At 48.5% G+C, this 12,828-nt stretch overlaps 1 protein-coding gene and 1 non-coding gene across 3 annotated transcripts in view; both read left to right on the forward strand.

Annotated features, from left to right (window-relative positions):
• LOC148138334 (putative G protein-coupled receptor 139) overlaps positions 1-12,828 on the forward strand; it is a 43,882-nt gene continuing 31,054 nt past the window's right edge. The window contains exon 1 of one of the 2 annotated variants that reach the window (XM_087981569.1): positions 1-98. The gene's annotated coding sequence lies outside the window, so the exon portion shown is untranslated. The remainder of the gene's footprint in view (positions 99-12,828) is intronic. The other variant, XR_015753925.1, reaches the window with a different exon arrangement.
• Positions 186-349, forward strand: LOC122545582 (U1 spliceosomal RNA). Its single transcript, XR_006310563.2, has one exon. It is a non-coding gene; the product is annotated as a U1 spliceosomal RNA (small nuclear RNA).

A 12,828-nucleotide genomic window follows, 5' to 3' on the forward strand; every position in this document is an offset into this window, starting at 1 on the left:
CGAGGGCAGTATTCAGTGGAAAACATGGGCCTTTCGGGATGTTCTTTGATCCGGGTGAGGAATGGCGCTGTTTCTGCAGAACAGGGAACCTGAGGCAGGTGAGCGTTCGATTTTCGAAAACGCAGTCAGTCCGAGCGTAAGGGGTAGGGGCGGTTGTTGGGTTTGAGCGAGTGAGAGTATTGAGCATACTTACCTGGCAGGGGAGATACCATGATCACCAAGGTGGTTCTCCCAGGACGAGGCTATCCCATTGCACTTCGGGTGTGCTGACGCCTGCGATGTCCCCAAATGCGGGATACTCGACTGCAAAATTTGTGGTAGTGGGGGACTGCGTTCGCGCTCTCCCCTGGTCTACAAACAAAAGTCAGATGATCCTATAGGGGGCGCTCGCTTGCGGTTCCTTGTCCTTCTCTGTTATGCTGCACGTCGTATTTTATCCTCCCATTAGCTGCAGTCACCCGGGCCATCTATAGAGGTCAAAGTACTGGGCAACGGGGGGAAAAAGAACACACGCCAATGCCCACCCGCACCCTGATGGCCACCTTTGTGTGTGGCTGCATCAAGCTGTGCGTGGATCCCCGGGTACGCAAACACCCAAGATTACATTACAGCGTGGAAACAGGCCCTTCGGCCCAACAAGTCCACACCGCCCCGCCGAAGCGCAACCCACCCATACCCCTACATTTACCCCTACTACGGGAAATTTAGCATGGCCAATTCACCTGATCTGCACATCTTTGGACTGTGGGAGGAAACCGGAGCACCCGGAGTAAACCCACGCAGACACGGGGAGAACGTGCAAACTCCACACAGTCAGTCGCCTGAGGCGGGAATTGAACCCGGGTCTCTGGCGCTGTGAGGCAGCAGTGCTAACCACCGTGCCACCGTGCCGTCCACGAAGGTGTTGCGAAGGATGGGCCTGGCCTCGCTGCCGCGGAACGCTCCGAGCGGTCGGACCGTTCCGTACCACCTGTCCTTCGCGGAGAAGTTGATGAAGAAAAACACCTTTGACCACAAGTCCATCAGGAAGTGGTCAGCACCGTGAGACCCTTCGGGAAATGGAGAGGGCGGGTCCTATCGAGCGGTTCCCTGAGCAGACTGTCAAAGCCATTTGGCAGAATGCCTCATCGCCAGAACTTTCCAACAAGCACCAAGACATGGCTTGGCTGGTGGTGAGAAGGGCTCTGTCTATGAGATCCTTTATGCACGCCCGGACTCTCAGCCGCACAACACGCTGCCCTCGAAGCGGCTGCGGGGGGGACGAGACTGTCACACACCTCCTTCTGGAATGTGCCTACGCAGAGGAAGTCTGGAGAGGAATGCAGTGGTGTTTGTCGAGGTTCGTCCCGAGCAGCGCCGTGACGCGGGACTCCGTGCTCTACGGCCTGTTCCCCGGGACACACACCGAGACGAATATCAACTGTGCCTGGAGGATTATCAACTCGGTGAAGGACGCTCTCTGGGTGGTCCGAAACCTGTTGATCTTCCAGCTGAAGGAGTTGACCCCGACTGAGTGCTGCAGACTGGCACATTCCAAGGTCCAGGACTACGTGTTGAGGGACGCGCTGAAGCCAAGGCGCAGTGGGGAAAGACCACCGTGTAAAGTCTGCCTGCCTAAAGAAGAACAGGGGGCCCATGCAGTCATTTGGGCCCTGCTGACGCCTCAGCTAAATATATGGGCATATGATTGAAAAAAGTACAGACCTGTACATACAAATGATAAATTCTGATCACTGTATGTGAATGTTTGCATATGTATAGCATGAGCTGAAAATGCGTTGCTGGAAAAGCGCAGCAGGTCAGGCAGCATCCAAGGAACAGGAGAATCGACGTTTCGGGCATAAGCCCTTCTTCAGGAATGAGGAAAGTGTGTCCAGCAGGCTAAGATAAAAGGTAGGGAGGAGGGACTTGGGGGAGGGACGTTGGAAATGCGATAGGTGGAAGGAGGTCAAGGTAAGGGTGGGGGTGGGGGCGGAGAGGTTAGGAAGGCGGTGCTGAGTTTGAGGGATTTGACTGAGACAAGGTGGGGGGAGGGGAAATGAGGAAACTGGAGAAATCCGAGTTCATCCCTTGTGGTTGGAGGGTTCCCAGGCAGAAGATGAGGCGCTCTTCCTCCAACCGTCGTGTTGCCATGGTCTGGCGATGGAGGAGTCCAAGGACCTGCATGTCCTTGGTGGAGTGGGAGGGGGAGTTAAACTGTTGGGCTACAGGGTGGTTAGGTTGGTTGGTCTGGGTATCCCAGAGGTGCTCTCTGAAAGTAGGCAACCCGACTCCCCAATATAGATGAGGCCACATCGGGTGCAGCGGATGCAGTAAATGATGTGTGTGGAGGTGTAGATGAATTTGTGGCGGATATGGAAGTGTCCCTTGTGGCCTTGGAGGGAAGTAAGGGGGGAGGTGTGGGCGCAAGTTTTGCATTTCTTGCAGTTGCAGGAGAAGGTGCTGGGAGTGGAGGTTGGGTTGGTGGGGAGTGTGGACCTGACGAGGGAGTCACGGAGGGAGTGGTCTTTTCGGAATGCTGATAGGGGAGGAGAGGGAAATATATCCCTGGTGGTGGGGTCCGTTTGGAGGTGGCGGAAATGACGGCGGATGATACGTTGTACATGGAGGTTGGTGGGGTGGTAGGTGAGGACCAGCGGGGTTCTGTCCTGGTGGCAGTTGGAGGGGCGGGGCTCAAGGGCGGAGGAGTCCGAAGTGGAAGAGATGTGGTGGAGGCCATAGTCTGGCGGGAAATTGTGGTCCTTGAAGAAGGAGGCCATCTGGGTTGTACGGTTTTGGAACTGGTCCTCCTGGGAGCAGATGCGGCGGAGACGAAGGAATTGGGAATATGGGATGGCGTTTTTACAGGGGGCAGGGTGGGAGGAGGTGTCGTCTAGGTCGCTGTGGGAGTCGGTCGGTTTATAGTAAATGTCCGTGTCGATTCGGTCACCCGAGATAGAAATGGAAAGGTCTAGGAAGGGGAGGGAGGAGTCTGAGACGGTCCAGGTGAATTTGAGGTCGGGGTGGAAGGTGTTGGTAAAGTGGATGAACTGTTCAACCTCCTCATGGGAGCACGAGGCAGCACCATCAAATTATTTTATGAATAAAGTATATTTTTGAAGTATGTCATCTTCAAAGAGCTGTCTCCATTTCCTATCTCTGCGAGCATCAATAAATGGAAATGGCTTTTGACACATTGCCCCCTCTCCCTTGCTGAAAGTATTCCTGACACAAATCAGTCAGGCAGACATCTTAGATTTGTCCACAGCCACCATTTTATATCAGCACAGCGATGACGTTGAGTTTCTAAATAAGGAAAAGTACGAGAGACTGGCAACATCAATACAGTTTGAAAATATTTAACATTGAACATGCACACAGAATCACACACACAGAATCACACACGAACAGACCTACACCGACACACAGAATCACACACACAGAGATACAGACACCTTCCAGGAGCTGTCTCCATTTCCTATCTTGCAAAGGAATTCATGTTATGATGATGCATTCATGCAGGACAGTAAACAGCTTTTGAGACTTTCCCCATTGTGACAGAAATTCAGCCCCAATCTGAAACTTGGAGATATGTAACAGGCCAGAAATGTACCAGCAGCTGTCTGTGTTCCTGCTCCCAATGTAACATCTGACCATTTAGTTTATCTTGTCTTCGTTCTAATATCCAACAAGGATCACTTCACAGATCCAATAACACATCCCCAGGAGTGAGGGACAGATTGGAATCTAATCAAGGGGTTCAGGGTTTATATACAGCATATTAGATACCTAGGAATGAGGGACAGACTGGAATCTAATTAAGGGGTTCGGGGTGGTTTACAGACAGAATAACAGATATCCGGGAGTGAGTCACAAAATCGTGGAGTCATGCAGTCATAGAGATGTACAGCACAGAAACAGACCCTTTGTTCCACCCCGTCCAGATATCCTAACCTATTCTAGTCTCTTTGGCCCATATCCCTCCAAACCTTCCCATTCATAAAGCCATCTACCTGCATTTTAAATGTTGCAATTGTACCAGCCTCCACCACTTCCTGTGACAGCTCATTCCATTCATGTGCCACCCTCTGTGTGAACAAGTTGCCCCTTAGGTCTCTTTCATATCTTCCCCCTCTCACCCTAAACCTATGCCCTCTAGTTCTGGACTCCCCCACCCCAGGGAAAAGACTTTGTCTATTTATCCTATCCATGCCCGTCATGATTTTATAAACCTCGATAAGGTCACCCCTCAGACTCTGATGCTCCAGGGAAAACAGCCCCAGCCTATTCAGCCTCTCCCTGTCGCTCAAATTCTCTAATCCGGACAAACTCCTTATAAATCTTTTCTGATCCCTTTCAAGTTTCACAGCATCATTCCGATAGGAAGGAGACCAGAATTGCACGCCATATTCCAACAGTGGCCTAACCAATGTCCTGTCCAGCCGCAACATGACCTCTCAATGCCTATACTCAAAACATTGACCAATAAATGAAAGCATACCAAACGCTGCCTTCATTATCTTATCCACCTGCCCCTCTACTCTCACGGTTCTACAAACCTGCTCTTCAAAGTCTCTTTGGTCAGCAATTCTCCCTCGGACCTGACCATTAAGTGCATAAGTCCTGCTAAAAGTTGCTTTCCCAATATGCAGCCCCTCGCCTTTATCTAAATTAAACTCCACCAAGTGGAATAGAATTGAAGGTTTTGGGGTGTTTTTGAAACATGCAAGTCACACATACATGGAAGTGAGTTACATATTGGAAACTAATGAAGAGGGTTTTAGGTGATTCATATAAATCCGACAGTGGGGAAACAAGCCCTTCGGCCTAACCAGACCACACTGACCCTCAAAGGAATAACCCATTCAGACCCATTTCCCCACATTTACCCCTGACTAATGCACCTCACCTACACATCCCTGGAACACTTTGGGCAATTTTAACAGGGTTTGGATTGGATGGTTAATATATAGAATAACAGCTACCCAGGAGTGTGATACAGACTGGAATCTAATCAAAGGATTGAGGTGGCAAATGTACAGAGTGCCTTAAAAATGGAAGTCAGTTACAGATTGTAATTTTATCAAGGGGATTCGGGATGATTATGTGTAGAATAACAGATACCCAGGAGTGAGCTGCAGACTGCATTCAAGTTGAGGGGATTGGGTGATGTATAGACAGAGCAACGGGATACAAGAGGAGAGAAAGCAGATGAGAAAGTACCCACCATGGACCAACTCAACAATGAGATGAGCCAGACAGGATTCAACTGCTGTATGTGGAGGTTTCCATGTGTTCTGAAAGACGGGAGAGAAACAGGCAGATACCCACACTTTCTATGATGTTGCAGTCAATTATCTGAAGGACAGGGAATCCCTAAGCAGAGACGCAGAGTTATACTCAGTTTAAACTCTCTCCATCTCACACACACCCACACATAGAAACTGAATATAATGTGGAGAGATTTCCATGTGCAGCACAGATTTCCAAACTAACTCAGTGACAGACAAAAATGACCGTTCTCTGCCCAGTCCCCACTTCCAGACCCAGGGAGGTTTTGTCCCTGACCCAGGGCAGGTTTCTGACTGGATATTATTCCATTGCAACATGAAGGTACTGAGTGTAACAGTTTGCTATATCCCGTCATGTCATCTACTTTGCTGACAGTGTTTTGTGAATTATATTGAAAACATTGGCAGGTGCAAGAGAATATTCTGGAAGGTGATTTGCAATAAGAATAGAAAAAGCTGAAAGTTTCTGTGTAAAATGATGAGAAATTCTGAAACAGTATTGTTCAGAGGCTACAGCTGATCATGTACGTAAACATCTGAAAGTTAACCTGATGGTAGTGCCAGCAGATAGGAGGACCCGTGATACATTGATCATTATTGAGATTAGATTGTGTTGGGAACATGAGCTTAACATGACAGGAAGTGGAATCTAATCGAGGGGTTCAGGGTGGTTTATATACAGATTAACAGATACCCCGGAGTGAGTTACAGACTGGAATCTAATCGAGGTGTTCAGGGTGGGTTATATACAGAATAACATAACCTGGAGTGTGTTACAGCCTGGAGTCTAATCGCGGGGTTCAGGGTGGCTTATATACAGAATATCATATAGCCAGGAATGAGTTAAGGCCTGGAATCTAATGGAAGGATTCAAAATGGTTTATACCCCGGAGTGAGTTACACACTAGAATCTAATCGAGGGGTTCAGGGTGGTTTATATACAGAATAACAGATGCCCCGGAGTGAGTTATAGCCTGGAATCTAATCGAGGGTTTCTGGGTGGTTTATATACAGAATAACAGACAGCCCAGAGTGAGTTACAGACTGGAATCTAATCGAGGTTTTCAGGGTGGTTAATATTCAGAATAACAGATAGCCCGGGGTGTGTTACATCCTGGAATCTAACCAACAGGTTCAGGGTGGTTTCAAATCTTGTCACACCTTAAACGTAATGCAGTCACAAACTACACGACTTTACTGACTCCCCACGGTCCCAGTTTGAGGACTATCCTCATCTGTTTTTCCTCTTTCACTGAAGATATTAATATCCCTTTTATAATGCACGGTCATTCTGGTTACAGTGCTGCCTATCTCTCACTGTCTCATTTATCTTCAATCCTGTTTGAAGACACTGAAACCAACAGACACACATCGTTCTAGAAAGAGCTTTGTTTCATTGCAGGTGAATTATTTTCTTTTATTTGTAGACAACACACATATTGAACCCACAGAAGGTCAGTGTGGGATTTGAGAAACCCTTGAATTTGGGATGAGGCCTAGCCAGGCAGGATTCTGATCCAACGCTGCAACTATACAATTCAGTGGCTGAGCTATTTCAGGTTTTGTATATTATGTTTCTCTCATATATTAGGAGCTTGGAAAGTAAGACAGACCGTACTGGGATGTCACATTGTCTCTCCACATTCACTGTAAACAGGTTCTGGGATATGCATTTTAATCACCTTCAAAGACCTGTCTCCATTCCCTATCTCTGCGAGCATCAATGAATGGAAATGGCTTTTGACACATTGCCCCCTCTCTCTTGCTGAAAGTATTCCTGACACAAATCAGTCAGGCAGACATCTTAGATTTGTCCACAGCCACCATTTTATATCAGCACAGCGATGATGTTGAGTTTATAAATAAGGAAAAGTAAGAGAGACTGACAACATCAATACAGTTTGAAAATATTTAACATTGAACACGCACTCAGAATCACATACGAACAGACATGCACAGTGTTAGAAACGAAAATCGCTTCTCAATAATCGCTCTAGACAAATTCAGGAAAACAAAGTTTTATTAACAAGTCAAGTCTGCAGAGTCGGGCACCCTTAAAGAAAAGGCGCGCTGAGGCTTACAAAGTCTCCATTATATACAGCACAAGTCCCTCCTTTCCTTGGCTCCAACAAGCCATGAGGTTCACATTCTTAAAAACATCATTATTTTTATCACAAAGTCTGCAACAAAAGGCTCCAGAGTCTCCAAAGTTTGTTGTTTTTCTCACCCTGTAGTCTTATCAGTCAAAGGCTTTAATCTGAAACAGATGTCTCAAGTCGTCCTCCCATCCTGGAGTCTTAGAAGCCAAGGACTCATCCTTCTCTGCTGTGTGAATGGCTTCATTAATCAAGAGCCTGCTTGTTTTTACTATCGCTCACAAATTGTCAGCATTCTGCACAATTTAAACTACTCTACTTTTGAGTATATAAAATGGTTGTTAGAAAAGAAACAAAGGTTTTGTCTTTTATTATAGATCAGTCTGTGGTCCAGGCACATCTTAAAGTTTAAACCGAAATTACCTCTCACAATTCCACCCTTTTCTTTCTTTAAGATGTGCCTGACCAAGATAAGCCCCCCCCCCCCTTCCCTCAAGGGCCCGGGAAATCCTTGGTCTTTCGCAGCAACATCACTTTAAGTTCCCGTGTCCCATGTTGTGGAACCACCACTGCCTGGAGTCGGGAAATATTTTTCTGAATTAAAAACTGAATACAGGGAGTTAGGCAGGGTAATACGAGAAGAAGAATCATGCCGCCCCCAACCACCAGCAACGCCGTGCGCCACCAGCTACCACCTAGGAGACCATCCCACCATCCGATGCCACTAAGAGGACGCCAAGATTGTACTGGCACATGGGCCAATCTCCGAATTTCATCGGAAATTTTCAAAACCGCTTTACCATTATCGTCAATTTCTAGACAGCAGTTTGTCAGGTTAAATTTCCCGCACACACCCCCCTCCGAGGCCAACAGATAATCCAAGGCAAGTCGGTTTTGATATATAGCAGCCCTCATCTGATCCTGCTGCTGAGCCAACAGCTCTAGGGCCAGGGAAGTCCGGTTAGTAATGACCTCTACGACTGCTTGGAGCCTGATAATTCGATTTAGCATATAGATAGGAGTGCGATATCCCCATGATCCGTCCTGTGCCCAAGTAGCCGGCCCATAGTATTCAATAATCCGGGCCGGTGGCCACTCATCCCCCCAATCACCGACTTGGATATCCCTTGGTGACCTACGCAGGGAGTCAAAGAGTTTAACTCCCAAATCATCGCCTTCCTCCCGGGGTAATAGGAAGAACGCAGGTCGTATTAGACCCAGGAAGCATACCCCAGCCCATCCCATGGGCAGTTTGGAGTATGCCTGATTACCGCATATCCAAAATAGGCCATCTGGAGCAGGCTCTCCCTGCCTCACAACGTCATCCCACAACTCCTTTACCCCAGGGACGCCCTCATAAGGACCAGGACCACTGCAATTCCAGTATTCGGATTGTTGGCCCCGTGGCAGAGTCTGGACAGGATTATTCCAGCATTGATTCCCCTGACAACCACCACTCCACACTCTTTTCATGCCATCGGAAGGGTCAGCACTGAGCTCGTAAGAGGAGGAATCAGAACGTAACCGAATGCAATTTTGATGATCTCGGTTTGCAATGTACCAAGCAATATTCTCAGGCCACCATACTCGCGTGGTTGCATCCAATATATTCTGACAGGGGCTAATCCCTACCTTCACGGTCCCCTTGCCTTCAATACAGAACTGGCCCTCAGGGCTGTTTGTCAGTCTCCACCCCTGGCTTTTTCTGTCGTTGTCATGAGTCCAAGTGGTTTGCAGCAATTCCCCTATGTCTAAGCTTTGACCAGTCCACGGCCATTGTTCCGAAATATGCGGCCCCCCACAGACCCAGCAATTGCTAACATTTAAAACAGTGGCTATTCTAGAGGTGAGATCAATAAACAGGTTTTGTGTAACATCAGGGAGTTCAATCTGTCCTTCTACCTCTTCGTATACAGATGGCACTTTAGGGAGCACGACCGTTCCCTGACGGTCTTGCTCTTTCCCCAACCCCCGATCAGGGATCTGTATCTTGGTCTCCTTGACTCTGTCAACCTGCTCCCTGAGCAACACGGAGGATAGGTCCCACCTCCCAGTTTTGCTAATACACACCCAGCGGTCATTTATAGGGCATCCATGGATTTTTCCACCGTATCCTTTATTATATACCTGATAATAGGGTCTCCCATCCTCCCAACATTCATGGCGTGCAGTCACATCGTAACACCTATCGTCCACATAGGAATGGGACACAAATGATCCCGAATAGATTCGAATCCCAAGTCTGACTGTAGTTCGACATTTGTCACATCTCCCCTCACCCTCCCCCACATACAGGAGTAAACTGATCAATATCCCCACCAATACAGTCCAAGTAGAGTTCATTATTGCTGTCTTTTCAGTTTTACCAACAACGGCTTGTCCCCTTGCTCGCATGTCCAGGTGCTTTCTTCTTCAGGCGGAACGGGCCCCTTTATCCTTGATGCGTGGACCCACCCTTTTTCTTTCGTTCGAACAGCTGCCTCAGTTGTTAACAGAACCAGGAACGGTCCTTCCCACCGCGGCTGGAGCTTTTCGGCCTTCCAGGTCTTAACAAGTATCCAATCTCCGGGCTCCACCTTATGCAGGAGGAAGTCGAGCGTCGGAGTCTGAGCCAGGAGACCTTTCCTTCGGAGTTCTGCAAAAGAACGGGATAAGGCTAGTAAATAGGTTCGGATAAATACATCCCCCCCTTGTAGAGTGGGACATCCATCAACCTTACTCCAATACGGTAATCCGAAGAGCATTTCATAGGGGGAAACCCCGACATCTCGGCGAGGTGCCGTACATATCCTCATTAGGGCAATGGGCAGGCACTTTGGCCAGGGTAACTTAGTTTCTAACATCAGCTTAGTCAATTGGGTCTTGAGCATGCCATTCATTCTCTCAACTCGACCCGAACTCTGAGGATGCCAGGGTGTGTGGAATTTCCATTGGATACCCAGGGCATTACAGATCAAATGGTGTAGCTTAGAAATAAAATGTGTCCCGCAGTCTGAGTCGATAGATTCCATTATGCCATATCTCGGGATTATGTTCTCTAACAACAGTCGGGCCACGGTTGGTGCATCGTCTTTGGCGGTTGGGAAAGCCTCTACCCAGTGAGTGAAATGGTCTACTATTACTAGCAGGTATTTCCATCCCTGTACTGGGGGTAATTCTGTTAAGTCGACTTGGATCCTCTGAAATGGCCTAATCGCGAGGGGCTGACCACCGGCTGGCATAGAACGCATGGCCTTCTGATTAATACGCCGGCAAGTGGGGCATCTGACTACCTCTTGTTGGGCTAATGTGTATATCCCCCTGCATACATAGTCTCTCAGGATTGTATCACACATGGCTTGCACCCCCCAGTGGGTCTGATGGTGTAATCGGTGCAGAATACCCCGGGTGATCTGTTTGTTCAGTACTTGTCTCCCATCAGGAACCGTCCACTTCCCGTTAGTATCTAGCCGGGCACCCAATTGATCCATTTTATCCATCTCCCCCTGGTTGAAGACGGGTTGTTTAGCGAGGCCCTCCCTCAACGGTATTAACGTTAACAATTGGATGGATTTTTCGACCGCTGCCCGCTTGGCTTCCTCGTCTGCCAGCCGGTTTCCCACCGCTTCCGGTGTCGACCCCTTCTGGTGACCGGGTACATGGACTACTGCAAGTTCCGTAGGTAACGCCAGGGCTTCCAACGTTAGGCTGATCATTTGTTCGTGAGCTAATTCCTTTCCCCGGGAAGTTATCAATCCTCGCTCTTTCCAGATTTTCCCGAAAGTATGAACGACTCCGTATGCATACTTTGAGTCAGTATCTTTGGTTCCCACTTTCCCTTCCAACAACTTCAGGGCCCTCTGGAGGGCGTACAACTCACAGGATTGGGCTGACCACTTCCCGGGCAGTCGTCCGCACTCAATCGCCCGTTTCGTTGCACCATCTATGACAGCATAGCCACTGTATCATACTCCACTGATGCACCGGGAGGACCCGTCGATATACAGTTCCTGTCCCTCACCCAGCGGGGCTTCTTGCAGGTCCTCTCGGCTCTTGGTCTGCAAGTCCACAAATTCCACACAATCATGCTCCTGTTCCCCGTCTGCAGGACGTCCGTACAGAAACTGGGCTGGGTTGCAACTGAGATCTTTTGCAAAATTGAGATCGTTCCCGGTCATCAAAATCGTCTCATACTTCAGGATGCGAGAGTCTGTTAACCAGCGGTGAGCCTTTTGAGCCAGTATGGTACTAACCGAATGTGGGGAGTATACTGTGATCTTCCTCCAAAGGTAAGTTTTCGGGCCTCTTCTACTAACATTGCCGTAGCTGCCACTGCCTGGATACAGGTCGGCCATCCACGTGACACAGGGTCTAACATTTTTGACAAAAATGCAACCGGCTGACGTTTCCCTGCCCGCAGCTGAGTAAGCACACCCTGGGCAATTCCGCCGGCGCTATTGACATATAACTGGAACGGTTCCTTCAGGGTGGGTAAAGCCAATACCGGAGCTCGAATCAGTTTATTTTTAATAATATTAAATCGCTGCTCCTCCTCATCTGACCAGTCCACCTTTTGTCCTTCTTGTCCCAGTTTGTCGTACAAAAATTTTACTAAAGTGGTGTAACTTTCAATCCATATCCGGCAATACCCTACTAGTCCCAGGAATTGTCTGACTTCGTTCTTCGTCCTGGGTATTGGCATACCCGTAATTCCTGATATTCGTTCTGGCGTGATACGGCGGTGCCCCTTACTGACTTGATGGCCCAGATATCTTACTTCTCGCTCCACAAACTGGAGTTTTGTCCTGGAGACGCGTAGACCCTGTTTCCCCAGGAAGTTCAGCAGGGCAACGGTGTCTGCTCGTACCTCCTCTTCTCTTGGTCCTGAGAATAAGAGATCATCGACAAATTGGAGCAATTGATTCTCCGCGTTACACCGAAATCCTCCCAAGAACTGCTCCAGTATTTGTCCAAACAAATTGGGTGACTCCGTGAATCCCTGCGGCAAGACCGTCCATCTTAACTGTCGCTTTCGTCCTGTGAAGGGATTCTCCCATTCAAAGGCAAAAAGGTTCCGACTTTCTTCGTCAAGGGGGCAACTCCAGAAAGCATCCTTCAGATCTATTACGCTGAACCATTCATGTTCGGGGGGAATTTTACTCATTAACGTGTAGGGATTGGGTACCACCGGGTATCTAGCCTGGACTACTTCATTCAACCCCCGCAGGTCTTGCACCAGCCTATATGTCCCGTCCGGCTTCCTCACAGGGAGTATTGGAGTATTGAAAGGGGACATGCATTCCTCCAGTAGTCCATCTGTGATTAATCTTTCTAGCACAGGTTGTAACCCCTCCCGTCCTTCCATAGCAATCGGGTATTGTTTCCTTCTTACCGGGCCTCTTCCTGGTAACATGGTGATTTGGAGAGGTTTGATGTTTAGACCCCCTCTGTTCCCCTCTCGGTACCAAACTTCCGGGTCTATT

Source organism: Chiloscyllium plagiosum, unplaced genomic scaffold (genome assembly GCF_037043375.1).
Source record: "Chiloscyllium plagiosum isolate Xiang-an unplaced genomic scaffold, Cpla_swu_hap1 HiC_scaffold_40, whole genome shotgun sequence".
Lineage (NCBI taxonomy): Eukaryota > Metazoa > Chordata > Chondrichthyes > Orectolobiformes > Hemiscylliidae > Chiloscyllium > Chiloscyllium plagiosum.